Here is a 15,689-nt window from a genome sequence, read left to right as displayed (position 1 = left end):
GCTGTTCTCCCATCTCTTCTTTTGGAATGGAATGTTTACTCCCTGTCATTGTATCTTACGTTACTTTCTTGTTTTATTTTATAAAAACGCACAACTAAGAATTTGCTGTGAGTCCCAAAAGAAACTGTGGACTGAGACTAAACAGTGTCGGAACTACTAGGACTATCGTGAGTTTGGCAAGGGGTCCAACACATTTTGCATTTGGAAATGGACGTAACTTTGCGGGGAGTGTTGCTGAAATGTTACGGTTTAAGAACTCATGTTATATTGTCAAATTGATAAAGAGTGGGCTTCTGGTTAATTTTTATTTCCAGCTTGTAAAGAAGCTGAGTATATTGGCTCAAACCAATAATCCTAGGTACCTTCAAAAGCAGAGAACAGGAGTTCATAGTTCGAGGCTAGCCTAGGCATGAACATTCACAAGACTTAAACAATTGCCGAGCTCTGTGTTCCTCACACTGTTAGCTTAGATACTGGGGAAATACACTGTCTGGATACAGTGTCATGCTCCTGTCATCCCCAGTGACATAGAGAAGCACAAGTAGGAGGATCACAGCCAAGCCAGCTTGAACACAAAAGCAAGACTCTATCTGGAAAATAACCAGTACAAAAAGGTACTGGAAGCATATCCCAAGTGGTAGAGTGCCTGTTTAGCAAATATGATGCCCTGAGCTCAAGCCCCAGGATTTTTACAAAAATGAAAAGAAAGAGAAAAAAGGAAACACAAGATTAGTAAAATGCACTTCCAGGATATATATATATATATATATATATATACATATATATATATATATATATGTATGTATACATATATATGTGTGTATATATATGTGTGTGTAAATACACACACACACACAAAGACATTTCTAGGGACTGTTAGATCATGAAGTCTCTGATCTGTTGGGTTAGTACCTTGATAGATTATTTTTGGAAAGGTAAAAGTGGGGCATAGCTAGAGGAGGTAGATTTTTCAGGGGTGTGTCCTTGGGACTACCCTTTTCTCTGGCACCTTCCTATATGTCCCTTTCTCTGCTTCCTGTCTGCCATTATATGAACGGCTCTACTACCTGCCAGGTTGGACAGAAAAAAAAGTGTGCATGAGGAAGGCACCTATCATCCAAGGTGACTGGGGGACATTGGAATGGAATGTCTCTGTGGAATAAACTTGGCTGCATTTCCCCTGGGTGGTCCTCTCGTTTTGGAACGGCTTATCTGTCTGGAGAAATGATGTTGAATAGATAGAAAAGATAGACCCACTGACCAGCTTGTATGAGTAAACGGTGAAGTCTCAATAATGGCCAGGAATGGCTGCATGATCTTGCATTCCAACCCTTATGTTCACCCCTTATTTTGTCCACTGTAGCCTATAACATTCTGCTTCAGTGCCTTTACACATGCTTTGCATTTGTTGGTATACTCTTTTATTAGTTACCTACCTTACAGTTGAGTCCCTTGTTTCATTCAGGCCTTTGCTAAATGTCACCAGACTAGAGTCTTTCTCTAACCTCCTTGTTTTAAATACCATTGCCCTGAAGTTTCTCTGAGCTTTTTTTCCCCTTGATAGCTGTTGTTACTATCTGACTTACTTATTTTGATTACTGCATGTTAGAATGTAAGTTCAAAGAGAATAATGACTCTGTCTTGTTCCCTGCCTTATTTCAGGGCTAAGAACATGGCCTATCATGCTGTAGAAGAACTTAGGTTGTTTATTTTCAAAAAAAAAAAGAGAAAGCTTTTAGGGGGAAAAAAAGAAGTTTCTTTTTTCCTAAAATCATCTTTATATTAGAGATATCTCAAGACCACTTTAGTGAAAGGTAGAGTTGCTGAGAAGATACTTCTACAGAGCAGTTATAGGAAGAGGAACATTTGTTATTGTGCTGCTTTTCCATCTCTGACTTTCTTATATCTAATTTTACATTTGACAGATTCAAAGCCCATGGAAAAGTTGTGGAAGTATTTTAATGAAAAACCATAAATCCCTCATTTAGAGTTGCCACATTGTCTTTACTTCTTTGTATGCGTACACATTATTCTAATTTTCACTGAACCATTTAATAAGTTCTAGATAGGATACTTCTAAATACTTGAATATGTATCACCCAAGGAGATACAATTGACACATTCAGGAAATGTGATATTGATAGAGTAGTATTATCTGATGTGCAGATCTGTCTCAATGATATCTATCTTTTATACCAGTAATAGTAACTACCATGAAGTCCCCATCAGGGAAACAGTCCAGGATCACACATTAGATTTAGTTGTCATGTTTCTTTAATATTAATTTTCTCAGTCTTTCATTGACGTTAATATTTCTGAAAAATATAGATCATTTGTTTTCTAAAATGACTCTCAATATAAGCTTGTTTTATACTTGTCCATGATTAGAGAATCAGAATAGAGAATCTGGGAAGAAATGTCACACAGATGACGTTGTGTCTTCATAAGTATACCACCCAGCAAGTACATGATGTCAGATGCGCCATCACTACTGTGGTTAACTTTGAGCACTCAATCTGGATGGTGTTCATTAGATTTCCCTGTAAAGCTATCTTTTTTTCATTATAACTCATAAATTTGTAACATAGAATTTAATTATATAAGTTATAGTTTCTCTGTGAAGAATACTGTAAAACTATGTAAATATCCTATTCCCAAGAACTTTTTAACTGCATAGTTTTAGGATCCCTGGAAATTGTTGCCTGAATCAATTAAATAATATCCTTGCGAAATGATGGATTACATAACTCATTCCTTATACAAGTTGGCATTCTGTTGAAAAGAAGAGGCTTTTCTTTCCCATTTGTTTGTTTGCTTGATTGACTACTTGCTTATAAATATTGACTGAGGATTATTTTCTTTAAGTGTATCATATAATCAGTTGCTATCATTCATTGTAATGCTCATATTATCATACAATTGGCCTATGTAACTTCACTGATCCCTAAGATTTCTCTCCAAACTAGGGAGACAAATCCTTGGTGCAGAGAGGAGTAGCATTTTTAGCCTATTCAGAGTGTTTCTCAGATTTTAATTGCATATGAAGATCCTGGGCCCCAGATTCTTCATTCCTGTCAAGTTCCCTCATAATGATGATAGTCCATGGACTGCAGTTGAAAATATCAAAGCCATTTCATTCTGAAGGCTGGCCTTAAAGAGTTAAAGAAAAACATTTTTGCTTTTTGTATTCCTATAAGAATTACCTCATTAGCAAGGTAGAGAATGACCTTTTGTAAATTCATGAGCTCTGGTAGCACAGGGGAGGGAAGAGACACCTTGCCTGCTTGATTCCCAGAAAGTAGGATTACTAGGATCACTGTGATCACCACATTTATGCTTGATTTTGCATTTGTCTTAAAATGTTGACTTTTCAGAGAGGTGGCTTCAGTTTTTGGTATCTGGGATTGTGGAAATAGTGACATTTTCAGTAATGGATGTGAATCTACCACTCTTCTTCATTAGTTATTATTATTTATTGATATTAAACTCTCCTCAAATTTGGGAATGAGGACATGGTTCATGTGATAAAAGCAATTGCCTAGTCATTTTGAGGCCCTTAGTTCAAACACCAGTACTGCCAAAGGATTGGGAAGACCAAGGCGGAGGAGGAGAGAGAAGGGGGAGTAGTGGGGGAGGTTGTTCTTTTTGTTCTGAGAATGTGAGATAACTGCCATTGGCAGATTTCAGTATCTCTTGGTTGAATAATTTCTCTTTAAAACTCATTTTAGACAGATTATTGTCAGTACTATGGTCATTTGTAATTTGTAAACATTACATTCATAAAAATTCCAAATATACATGGTACTTTTTAATTGCTCAATAACCTTGTTTAGCTTATTTCCCTGACATAATTTTATTTGCCGATCTGTTATTGGACATATATTTTCTCCTTGGTTCATTCTGTTAAGAATTGACAGTGTTTTTTTCTTATAGAAGAAGAAAACTTTACAACTGAGGGACTCCCCTAGAAAACGTCTTAAAGGATACTTTAGAAATCAGAGGAAAGCTGCTGATATAAAATAATGACTACGTAGTTTATTAGTCACAAGTAGGAATTGGGGAATGAATGAATGTGGAAGGCATTTATGTCAATTCAATTAACAGAATCTGAAAGATTTCCAAAATGAGTCCTTTCACTTTTTCTTTCCCTCCTTTAATCTCTACCATTCGTTCTTTGCTTTTCTGGCATTTAAATAAGATAGCTGATCATAACATCAGATTTCTGTAAAGCTTCATCAAGTTCTGATATAAATGACTCATAATTTCTTAGGTGTCAGTGCTCTCTCTTAGCTTCCCATTCTTTGCATCCCTGGAGAGCGAGGCTAGATTTGTTTCCCTTATTGAAAGAACCTACCTGCTGCTATAGCCCTTGTCTGTACGAGAGAGGGCTACAGCTTTGGTGATTTGTCCCATGATCACATTACAATACTTAGAAAGTTCATTCGATAATAAAAACGTAGTTAGAATTTCATTCTCCCTCCCTCAATAACATATGTCTAATAGAATGGTGTTTAATATAGCCACACTAGGAAAATACCTCCTCTCAAACCTACCTAAAATCTAATAAGCTACTTAAGTAGATATCTTTAAGTCCTCTTTGTTGGAGGATTCACCTGAAGGTTTCTAGTCTCCAGCTGCATAACTGGCTTAAACTTGTAAGAGATCATTGTCCCAGGGGCCCAGTTGTTACTATAGAAGCAAGGACCACAGAACTTCTGGTCTGCGCAGGCCACCATCACAGTATTCTAGGGTTTGTCCATGGCTGAGTGCCCAGCCCTGTGGAGAGAAGAAAGGCTGTTCAGTGCCTCTAGTGCTAAACACCTGGTACCAATTAGATCACACCTGCTTTCTGCTGTTTGGTTTCTCCCTCTCTTCTATGAGCTACCCTTTAAAAAATCATTGAAACCTAAAAATATTTCATAGTCTAGCTCACATTTCCATATATCTCTTTATAATCTATGAAAAGGACATGGATTCTTTAGCTAATGGGAAACAAGAGGAAAAGTTTTACCTATTCATTCATTGAAATGTAGAATATCTTATTCTTTCTGACACTGAAAAATTCTCAGAAGACCTGCTTCCAAAAACCTAGGACTGTCAACATCCTTCACAGTGCCCAAAACAGTGTTTAACATGTGTTAGGGAATGGGAATTCTTTATTGAATACATGATCCAAAACAAGAAAGGACGGCAACTGAGTACATTGTGTTTTCACATCTCATTTATCAGCTATTTAATTAAATGCCCAAGTACTCCAGCATGACCTCATCTTAACTTCATTACACCTTTAAAGACTGTATTTCCAAATAAAATCACATTCACCCGTACCAGATTTTAGGACTTCAGCGTTTCTTTTAGGGGCACACAGTTCAACTCATAACAGGCATTTAGAATGGATTTATGCAGTACTTAATGGGAGATACTTAACATTTAATGTGGCACATTAAAATGATGACATTACTAAACAAAATATAAAAAACATGAATTGTTTACATGGTTGTCAAGTATGGATATTATAAACGTCAACTTTTAAAAACAATTCTACTAGTTGGTTTTCTTAATGGCTAATTTATTGTTGGATGCTTTTAACATGAGATGTCTTAGTTGACATAAAGACTTCATTTAGGCTGGAGGGGTATATTAAATGATAGAGCACTTGTAGCGAGTGTGAGGCTGAGTTCCAATCCCAGTACCACCATCAAAAAAAAAAGACTTCATGCAAGAACTTATGCTTGTGCTTATAAGTTTAGTTTATGACTACAAAAAGTCATTTCTAGTAGAAATCAGTGTTCAACTTAAAACCTCTGACTTCATGGGTTAAAAAGGATTAAAGAATATTTAAGAAAATACTGTGACCTACCAATTTATAATAAGCAAATTTTGCAGTAAACTTCCTGGCAGTACTTGTGATAAGCACCATCCTTTTAACATTTTTAGAAAGTGAAGTATCATTGTAAGTTCACATCAGCATCAACAGTCCTTAAAACTTATGAGAGTACATGTGTTTACTTCTTTTAATTCCTTTGGCAGTTCTTTTAATATTTAATATTTAAATGATCTGATGCCAAAGTCTCCTCTTTTACCATTCAACAAACATATAGGTAATAAATGGGCCTCAGTCTTGCTGACTTAGCACAGCTAAGTGCCTTGAAATCCCTTCACCTATACACAGATACACAGATTCTTTTTGATTTGCATACTATAGCCACCTTAAAAAAAAAAAAAAGAAAAAAAAAAAGAGAATGAGCTAGGCTCCAATGGCTCAGGCCTGTAATCCTAGCTACTCAGGAGGCTGAGATCTGAGGATCACAGTTCAAAGCAAGACAACGCAGGAAAGTCAGTGACTCTCTTACCTCCAGTTGAGCACCAAAAGAAAAAACAAAACAAAACTGGAAGTAGAGAGCTGTGGCTCAAGTGGTAGAGCACTAGACTTGAGGGGGAAAACAAAACAAAACTCAAGGACACGCTCAGCCCAGAGTTCAAGCCCTAAGACACACACACACACACACACACACACACACACACACACAGCGCTCAGCCCAGAGTTCAAGCCCCAAGACACACACACACACACACACACACACACACACACACACAGCGCTTAGCCCAGAGTTCAAGCCCCAAGACACACACACACACACACACACACACACACACACACACACACAGCGCTTAGCCCAGAGTTCAAGCCCCAAGACTCACACACACACACACACACACACACACCCGAAAGGGAGAATATTGCAAGTATCTTTCTACATTTTAAAGAGTTCAAGCCCCAAGACAGACAGACACACACACACCCCGAAAGGGAGAATATTGCAAGTATCTTTCTACATTTAAAATTTTTTTGTTTAACATCATTGAAATAAAAGCACACCTCCTTTGCCTTAAGCTGATCAAACCAGAGCTGGTTGCCACAGCTGCAGTGTTCTTATTTTCAAATGTACCCTCTCTTGTTGCAGCTGCTGTGTTTCAAAGGTGATGGGATGGTGGGCTCTCACCACCCTGTTCTTCAGGGCCTCCTCTCGGCCCAGGATCCAGGCTGCTGAAGCTGGCCATGGTGAGGCTGGAGTTCACAGATAACACACTCCAGCATGACTTCCTGAAGTCAGGCCAGCTTACAGCACTCTCCGTAAGTATGCCAGCAGATAGCTAGCTGACTGCTTTAAGCCTGCTTTCTCTTAGGTCAGTACCTGGGAATTCTAGACAGAATGGGAAATTACATTCTCTTTAAATATCACCAGGAATTTTTAGTGTTTGGAAGCCACAAGTGTGTGGCCGTGCCTGCTCTTCGACAAAAGTTTTTTCCTTTTCTCTCTCTTAAAAGACTTCCACCATTGTGACATAGGAGAAAGGTTGAATTACTGCAAACTTTTATAAAACAGAATTAAAGAATATTTTCTAGCCAAGTGTCATAGTACATGCCTATAGCTAGCACTTTGGATTACACTGAGGCAAGGAAGATCATGAATTTGAGACCAAACCTGAGCTACATAGTGAACCCCTGTCTCAAAAACACAAAATGTTTCTAAGTCCCTGGAGTGTTTGATGATGATGATGATGATATAACTTGATAGTTAAGCTATGAAACTTCTTAAAAACTCTTTCAATGAAGTTTTATTGGACTATGGCTATATCTATTAATGTGCATATTCTTTTAGGTAGTTTTATCCCTCCTTGATCAGAGTTAAGTAGTTGCCATAGAAACTGTTTGACACTCAAATCATAAAATATTTACTGTATTTTTTTTTCAGATAAAATTTGCCAGCACCTGCTCTGAGTAGTACTTCTTCTTTTGTTTTTTTTTTTTTTTTTTGGGGGGGGGGTCCGGTCGTGGGGCCTGAACTCTGGGCCTGGGTGCTGTCCCTCAGCTCTTCAGCTCAAGGCTAGCGCTCTACCACTGAGCCACAGCGCCACTTCCGGCTTTTTTCTTTTTACTTATGTGGTGATGAGGAATTGATCCCAGGGCCTCATGCATGCAAGGCAAGCACTCTACCACTGAGCCACCTTCCCAGACCCTTGGTAGTACTTCTTGATTACACAATAATCTGTTTGAGTATATGAAAGGACCCTTAGGGATTTTGTATCCCAAATCTAAAGCAATTTTATATTTCAAGTCACTTCATAAAGTGACTTGCCAAGGCGCCTACTATTGGCTGGAGATTTTCTTTTATCTATTTTTAAAAGCAGAAATTTTTAATGCATAGTGATATATATAGTCATAGAATAATAATTTTTCAGTTCAGAGTATTTGCTTCCAATATTTATGTATAGAGAAGGCAAATTGTAACCCAGAAAGTAACTTTGTAGAATCAGAGTTAAAAATGGTGACTGGTAATTTTGTCTAATAAGCTGCCCTTGAGTTGCATCAAAACACACACTTCTGGGAGAGGTAGAGGAGGGAAGAGATAATAGGAAAAAACAAAGGAGGGGTAACAACATTTGACAAGAAATGTACTCATTACTTACTCATGCAAGGTACATACAGCATCTTTACAATAAAATAAAATTTAAAAACACACACACATCTCTGGTTCCTGGCCCAAATCAATGTCTCCTACTGCTAGGCAGGGTTGCTAACACATACTGCTCTTTACATTGCTCTTTTTGTACTCCATACTAATCATTCTTTTTCTGTTTACATAAACTTTTTCCAGACAGAGTAGATATAATTGATTATGGCTAGTTTTACTAAGTATACCATGTTTCTGCCACTCCTGCCTACCTAAACTAAACCCAAGTCATTCCATTGGAGTTTTGAATGTTTGTAAAACTTGTTGATTTCTGTGAACAACTATTCTCTAATTTCACATTGACATCACCAACTTAATCCATTGCTTTCATATTTCACTCATTTGCCTCATAGAAAACAACCTTATTTTCAAATTCCTATAGGGTAAAAAACAGATACCTTGAAGCAGAGTTAGATAATTAGCTTTTGTCTAAGGCATAAAAGCAAACAAGTAGTTGTATGAAGGTATTTGATCTAATTATTTGTTTATCATGAGGCCTTAAGTTATGTCCTAATGTTTCATTGTCATTTTTATCTAAATACTATGGAACAGTATAGATAAGAGATTCTTAAAGTTAATTCAGCAAGCATCTTTTGCTCTAATATGCAGTGAATATTAGTTAGGTTATCTCATTTAATCATCATTAAACATGTTGATGTGATATGTACTTTTACTATAGCCATGTTGAGAAACCCAAGGTAGAGTTTGGTTGCTTGCACCAGAACATGAGGCAGTAGAGATTGTGTCCATATTTGAATATGAGCAGCCTTGAGTAGAAAGACAGACATCTTATATTTACTTGTTCACTGGCTCGTTCATCCATTCAACAAAAATTGAACCAGAATCTGTTACGTTTTAGATTCAATTTTAGTAGTTAACAGTGAGGACCAAAGTTGTCCCTTGTGTACTTTATGCTGTTAATGCTTTTCTGTACATCCATCTTATATTTTCCTCTGTTATCTAACCTAAGATGCTTTAATGATAGTACTTGTATCACTTTCTCATCCATCAGGTGTCAGATATTTTATAATTGGAAGGATCTTTTCCAGTCAGCTGAGATAACCCCTTTCCAACAGAAGTAAGCTTGAATACAGATACAGTTTCTTTCCACTTGAAGTGTGGAGGGCCAGTTATCACAGCTTCTGAGACTTGTGTAAAGCTTATTACCCTGAAGGTCAAGAATTAGTATTTCTAGTTGATGTCTCCTGGCTTTCATTGAAGCCAGTTTTCTCTTTGGTTTGCCACAAACCTGGGAAAAAGTCAGATTACCTCTTTAAATAGTTGAAAATAGAATGAGTTCAGTAGTTTACCTTTTTTATTTTCAATTTTTTTTCTTTTGTGAGGAGGCTCAAATTAGAATTGTGAATAGAAGGGAAAAGGTCTTATCCTCTCCTAGTGCTCTGTTAGCTTCCTCCCTTTATTTCTCCACCTGTCAGCCAGCAAGGAATTACCGTAATTACACTGCTACAGTGTCAACTCATAACTAAAACCTTATGTCCTTCCTTGGTCTTTCTTCCTAAGGACTAAGGAAGATGCAATTCCTGGTAGATCTGAGAACAAATAACTCAACTGAAGGCTCATTAATTATGATCCAGCATGGAGAACTTATATTTTAATGAAAAAAAATTCTGTTACCCCCTCATTAAAGGGGATTTAATAGTCATTATACACTACTTCAATTTCACTACTTCTACTTAATTTTTTAATATAAGAACTAGTTTTCTTTGGATTTAGCAAAATATCTAGGTTTCCCCCTTTATTTTGAAATTTGGGGTGTGCTAAATATGGACATCAGAGGAAAAAGAATTTCTGACCATTGCATTTTTAGTTTGTATTGATTTCATTACTCTGGTTCCAAGTATTCATTCCACAAACATTCTTTGACTATATTGCATCATCCAAACATTTGTTGAACCTTTGTAATAGCATTGCTAGGTACTATTCAATGTCTGGTATTTTCAAAATTACTACTATACTTTAACATTTCTTACAGTGCTTCATAGCTTACAATTTGAAAGGCATTTCTTGTGTTAGGAGTAGAAATGCCAGCTACCAAGGAGTTGGAAACAGAAAGATCATGTTTTGAGGCCCTTTTTATTCAATCCTCAATCTCAAATTTAAAGAAGAAAATTCTCACCTGTTATCTCACTGCATGATTATTATAACATGTAAGTGTATAGAAAAGGGGCTGGGAAGGTGGCTCAGTGGTAGAGCACTTGCCTTGAATGCATGAGGCCCTGGGTTTGATTCTCCAGCACCACATAAGCAAAAGGGAAAAATGCCAGAAGTGGCGCTGTGGCTCAAGTGGTAGAGCGCTAGCCTTGAGCTGAAGAGCTGAGGGACAGCGCCCAGGCCGAGAGTTCAGGCCCATAACTGGACCCAAAAAAAAAAAAAAGTATATGGAAAAAATTTCCCCGTAGACTCCTGGTTAAGATGACAATATAATGTCCATTTTTATTGGAGAAAAACAAATCTGAGGGAGATGTAATTATTTGCCCTGCCAAAACCAGTTTCTTTTTTTTTAAATACGTTTTTTATTATAAAATATTCTGTACAGAGGAGTTACAGTTACATGAGCAAGGTAATGAGTACATTTCCTATCAAGCATTGTTACCTCCTCCTATGTTTTTCCCCTATCCTTCTGGCTCTAGACCTGATACCTTTTTTTCTGAAACTCAACTATCTATAAAATCAGGACATTTTCTCCAATTTTTTTCCTCTGGTATTTAGTTGTTTATGTCTTTAAAGTTTCACAATGGCTCCTAACTTAGAGTGATTTACATTCAGATTTGATGGGTTCTTCTTGGTTTTTGCCTTGAAGCCATTTGCTTAATGTATGATCCTTGAGAATTTAATCTGACCCTCCAAAACAAGTTATAGTTTTGTAAATATGTTTTGAAATGTCATAGTCTTATAATTGAAATATATCCAGCTCTCCCTTATACTTTGTGCCTATTGGAATTCCATTCTCTTGTTATTCTAGTATGGTGGGAATTGGCTCCAGCTAGCCAGTAGCATGATAGTAAAGAAAACCTGGTTAGTTTCTTCTGCCACTTAAAGGAGAAATAAGTTGTCTCTTCTTTTTAGCATAATATGTTGTATAAAGCACTTAGAAATATTTATCTAGTTCCATCTTACTCAGACTAACCTGTCCCTATACTTAATCGCTTTTTCTGTCTTCATTGGTAGTATATTGACTTAATGTCTCCCTCATTCTGGCTTTCTAGTTTGGAGATTGTGTCTTGTAGTCTTTGTAACTGGCAGGGAAGGTACATAGGCCTGATTTTTTTTTTGCTACCTATAATGCTTCTTTCAATTGGAGTTCTAGCCACTTGACCATGCTCTATTTAATAGTTTATTAATAAAGTTGGCATATTTCTCTAAAATTGTTTCTTGTGGATAAGTCTCTACTCCCTGGAGTGATTTTAATTAATAGTCCTAGAGGACCGGAGATTATACTTTTACATATCTTTTGTAAAGATGGTTCCAAAAAGAAATACAAGAAAGAATATTCCGGATCTGTCTTGTGCAGTTATTCAGTAAATATTTATTCATACGTTTACCGTTTGCTGTCAGCTCCACTAGGGGTGCATAGTCAGATGGTAGATCCACTGGGTTTACATTCTAGAAGGAAGTTCAGACTATTAAATCAGAGACTCTTAAGATACAGATGCTCTAGAGAACAAGAACTTGTTATGTACGTATGTGGTTTGTGTCTAAAGAGAATGCTTCTTAGCAAGTTTGACATGTCTAGGGAGCTGACCTTTGAGTCAGCTGATACCAGAGAATAATAAAGGTTGACTAGATTTAGCCTGAATAGGGAAGTATGAATGTATTTGACCTGGATATCCATTTGAAAGAAGACACTTCTATCTCTCTAGAGGGTACTGAGGTGTTTTTTGGATTGTTGTTGTTGTTTTAATAACTAGATTGTGGAGTTCAAATAAGTAGCTGCATAGAATTGACAGGATCTGTAATGGCCTTATTAAGTTTTTGGGCTTTATCTTAAGAACAATAGTTTTCCTTTAAAAATCAGACAAACGAACTAATAAACAGCATAATCAACCAGGAAACCAAACCTGGAAAATAGCATGGTCCAAATTATAGTTGGAAAGAGTCCTCCTATTGTGCTATGGGGGATGGTTTGGCAGAAAAGAGACTACTTAACAGTCCAGTGAGTAATGAAGAGTAGAGATGATAGTGATCTGAACACTCAAAAAACATGTAGAAGAGGAAGTCCTTGAAAATTACTAGATTGTAGGAGATGGGTACAGTCAGAGAAATAGAGATATAGATCGAAAGTAATGGAACCTTCAGTTCTCTACTCCCTCCTCAATCCCACCATCATTGAGCTCAGGCAGGCACTGATTTTGAGTTATAATATATATGCTTATAACATAAAGAAATGATAAGAAATGTACTCATTACCTTGCCCATGTACTTGTAGCCCCTCTGTACGGTGTTTTCACAATAAAAATAAATAAAAACACAAGTATAGTAGGACACATATGTTAAATTCAACTATTTTTCTATTATCTTTGTAAGGAGACTTTTCCATTATGGAGGATAGTTTATCTGATAAAGCTCTTCCATGTGAGGGATTTATGCCTGTCTTCCTAGCTACTCAGGATATGATGACTCAAAGCCAGCCTAGACAGAAAAATCCGTGGGACTCCATCTTCAAGATAAGCAGCAAAATCTTAGGCTGGCAGTGAGATCAACTGATAAAGCACAGCCAAGCAAGGTAATCAAGGCTCTGGGTTCAAACCCAGCTACTGGCAAAAAAGAAAATATACTCCATTTTAAAGGATTAATCGGCATATTTTGGTATATAAAATTATTTATCATACAAAGCCGTCTTATTCAACATTTCTTGGAAATATAAACACACCCCATTTTACAAGTAAGTTATACCATTAAAGCCAATTAATCGATGATACATTTATTAAGGAAGGAAAGTGAACTTTTCAATATAGAATTACCCATCAGTTGTCCAGCCTTGACTGAAATAAAAATCTAGACTAAAACATAAAATAATGAAAGCATTGGCTAGATATGCAGATAACTCTGAATAGTTCCCATTAAGAACCTCTTCTAGTTCCTTGGAAGAGTATCTGGGCTAACAATCAAATGAAAGGGAAATCACTAGTGACTATCACATCTAAATACCATCCAGGCATCCCCTACCTTCATCTATTCTCTCCCTTTTCAGTTTGTTTTTGTTTTAAAGCTACCCTGTTTTGTTTCATTTTACTAGACCTCTCTTAAATGTGCACACTTGAGTTATCATGACAGGTGTAAATTAAACTGAACTGAAATGTTTGCTTTGATGTTGGTTCTGCCAAATTCAGCTCTGTGATTAGGAATTTGCTATTCACAGAGTCTTGGTTTCTGCATCTGTAGATGCAAAGGCTAAGACAGGTAATTGCTAATGGGTCTCCAGCTATGTTTCTTTCACCCTGCCTTTTCCTTTTACCTGGTCTTCGACATCTAGTTATTCAAGACTTTGCTTGCTTCAAAGTGCCACTATACTTGAGGTATGTTTTCAGAGCCACCCTTCATATTGAGATTTCTGAGGTTTATTTCTTGCCCTAATTAGCAGACCCAAGGGATAGAGGAGCAGCCTCCATAGAGGGAGGAAGATTGGGGGAGGGGAGAAGAGAGGAAGAGGGAGAGAGAAGGAGCAGCTGAAAGTTCCATGCCTGAATACTTAAGACAGACACATAACTCAGGGAAGCTGTCCTTCTGTATTTCCTCCCTCTGTTGCTTTTGTTATTTTCTTTTTTTAAAATGTTTTTTAAATTTTATTTTCTTGTAAAGATGCTGTACAGAGAGGTTACAGTTACATCAGTAAGGTAATGAATACATTTCTTGTCGAGCATTTTTTTCTTAATTGAACAAATGTTTGAGGTTTTTATGAATTATCTTTATGTGTACGCACATGCATTTTTATTTTTGAAGTAGAAGTAAAGTGGTGGCTGAAGAGGAAATGTCACAGAACATTTCTTGACAAACTACACTGCCTGTAGTCAACAACACAAAAGACATGTACATACACGTGTATGTATGTACACACATGCATACATACGTTCATATGTATATACACACAGTTCATTTCAGCAACAACACCTTCATCTTCAGTCTCAGGTACTGCTCTATAGCATATTTATGCTTCTTCTCTCCATAGAAACGTATGTCCTAATATCTGCTCTCCTGTCATTCCTACACCTACCATTGATTACCAATAACATTCATTCCCTCTTCAATTTCAGGAACTGTTATTCTTTAAAAATGCAGTTCAAATAGGTTCAGACACTAAATAGATACATACTGAGTCATTTTATTTTGTATGTGTTGCAGTGTATAAAATAAGATCTCCATTGCATGTTTTAAGTACACCAGAAATTGGCTCTCTTGTCACATGTAAAATAACTCTTAATGTCTTTTCATGTAGATAGTGAAAAAAACATGATATCTCCTTCTACTATAAAAGTTATTTAACTTGTTTCCTTTTACTTATCGTGATTGCTGTCTTATTGAAGTTAATCCCAGCTTGAAAATTAACATATATAATAATATTGCAAAATGGTTCTTAAAGGGGCTATAAAATATGATCATTTAAAGCTGTTTTAGAAAATGTATTGTTCTGCTGTGATGTTAAATTGATATGTTTTACTATGTCTACTTTACATAAGCTTAATTATAAAATGGATAGGTTTTAAAACTTTTGATCTACTTTTGGTACCTTTTAATTTTGTAATGTATCCCTGGATACCACTGCAGATGCAGCCACCATGAATGCAATGGTAGTTAGTTTTGTTAACTTACCACTAGACTTATCTTCACAATCTGTTACTCTAGCAAGAAGGTGACTTCTATCAGTATGAGGAAAAGCAAATACTTTGTATTAACTGAATTCTATAGCCACCCTTAGCAACTTTTTTTTGAATGCTCCTTTTGTGTTTCATTAGCAAAGACTACATTGATTACTAGATTGCGATCTTCTAAGAAGTCAAAACCAGGTCTAATTTGTTATTTTGCAAAGTCATGGTTGTAGTAGAAATTTGTTTGTAGAACATAGTAGTCTAGGATTAAATGTGAACTCCTTGATGCAGGTCTTTAAATGGAGTCTTTTTGCAGTGTGTGGTCCCTTGTCAAACTCACAGTCCACTA

At 36.5% G+C, this 15,689-nt stretch overlaps 1 protein-coding gene across 3 annotated transcripts in view; it reads left to right on the top strand.

Moving 5' to 3' along the window:
* The window catches only part of Pcgf5 (polycomb group ring finger 5), a 95,997-nt gene that overhangs the window by 30,753 nt on the left and 49,555 nt on the right, over nt 1-15,689 (top strand). For 2 of the 3 annotated variants that reach the window (XM_042689351.1, XM_042689350.1), the window contains one exon: nt 6,966-7,135. The exons of the other annotated variant lie outside the window; for it this stretch is intronic. The gene's annotated coding sequence lies outside the window, so the exon portion shown is untranslated. The remainder of the gene's footprint in view (nt 1-6,965; nt 7,136-15,689) is intronic. 3 annotated transcript variants of the gene reach the window in all.

The sequence above is a fragment of the Dipodomys spectabilis genome, unplaced genomic scaffold, assembly GCF_019054845.1.
Source record: "Dipodomys spectabilis isolate Male_0828 unplaced genomic scaffold, ASM1905484v1 ptg000125l, whole genome shotgun sequence".
NCBI classification, from domain to species: Eukaryota; Metazoa; Chordata; class Mammalia; order Rodentia; family Heteromyidae; genus Dipodomys; species Dipodomys spectabilis.
This window is presented reverse-complemented; position numbering and strand designations above follow the sequence as displayed.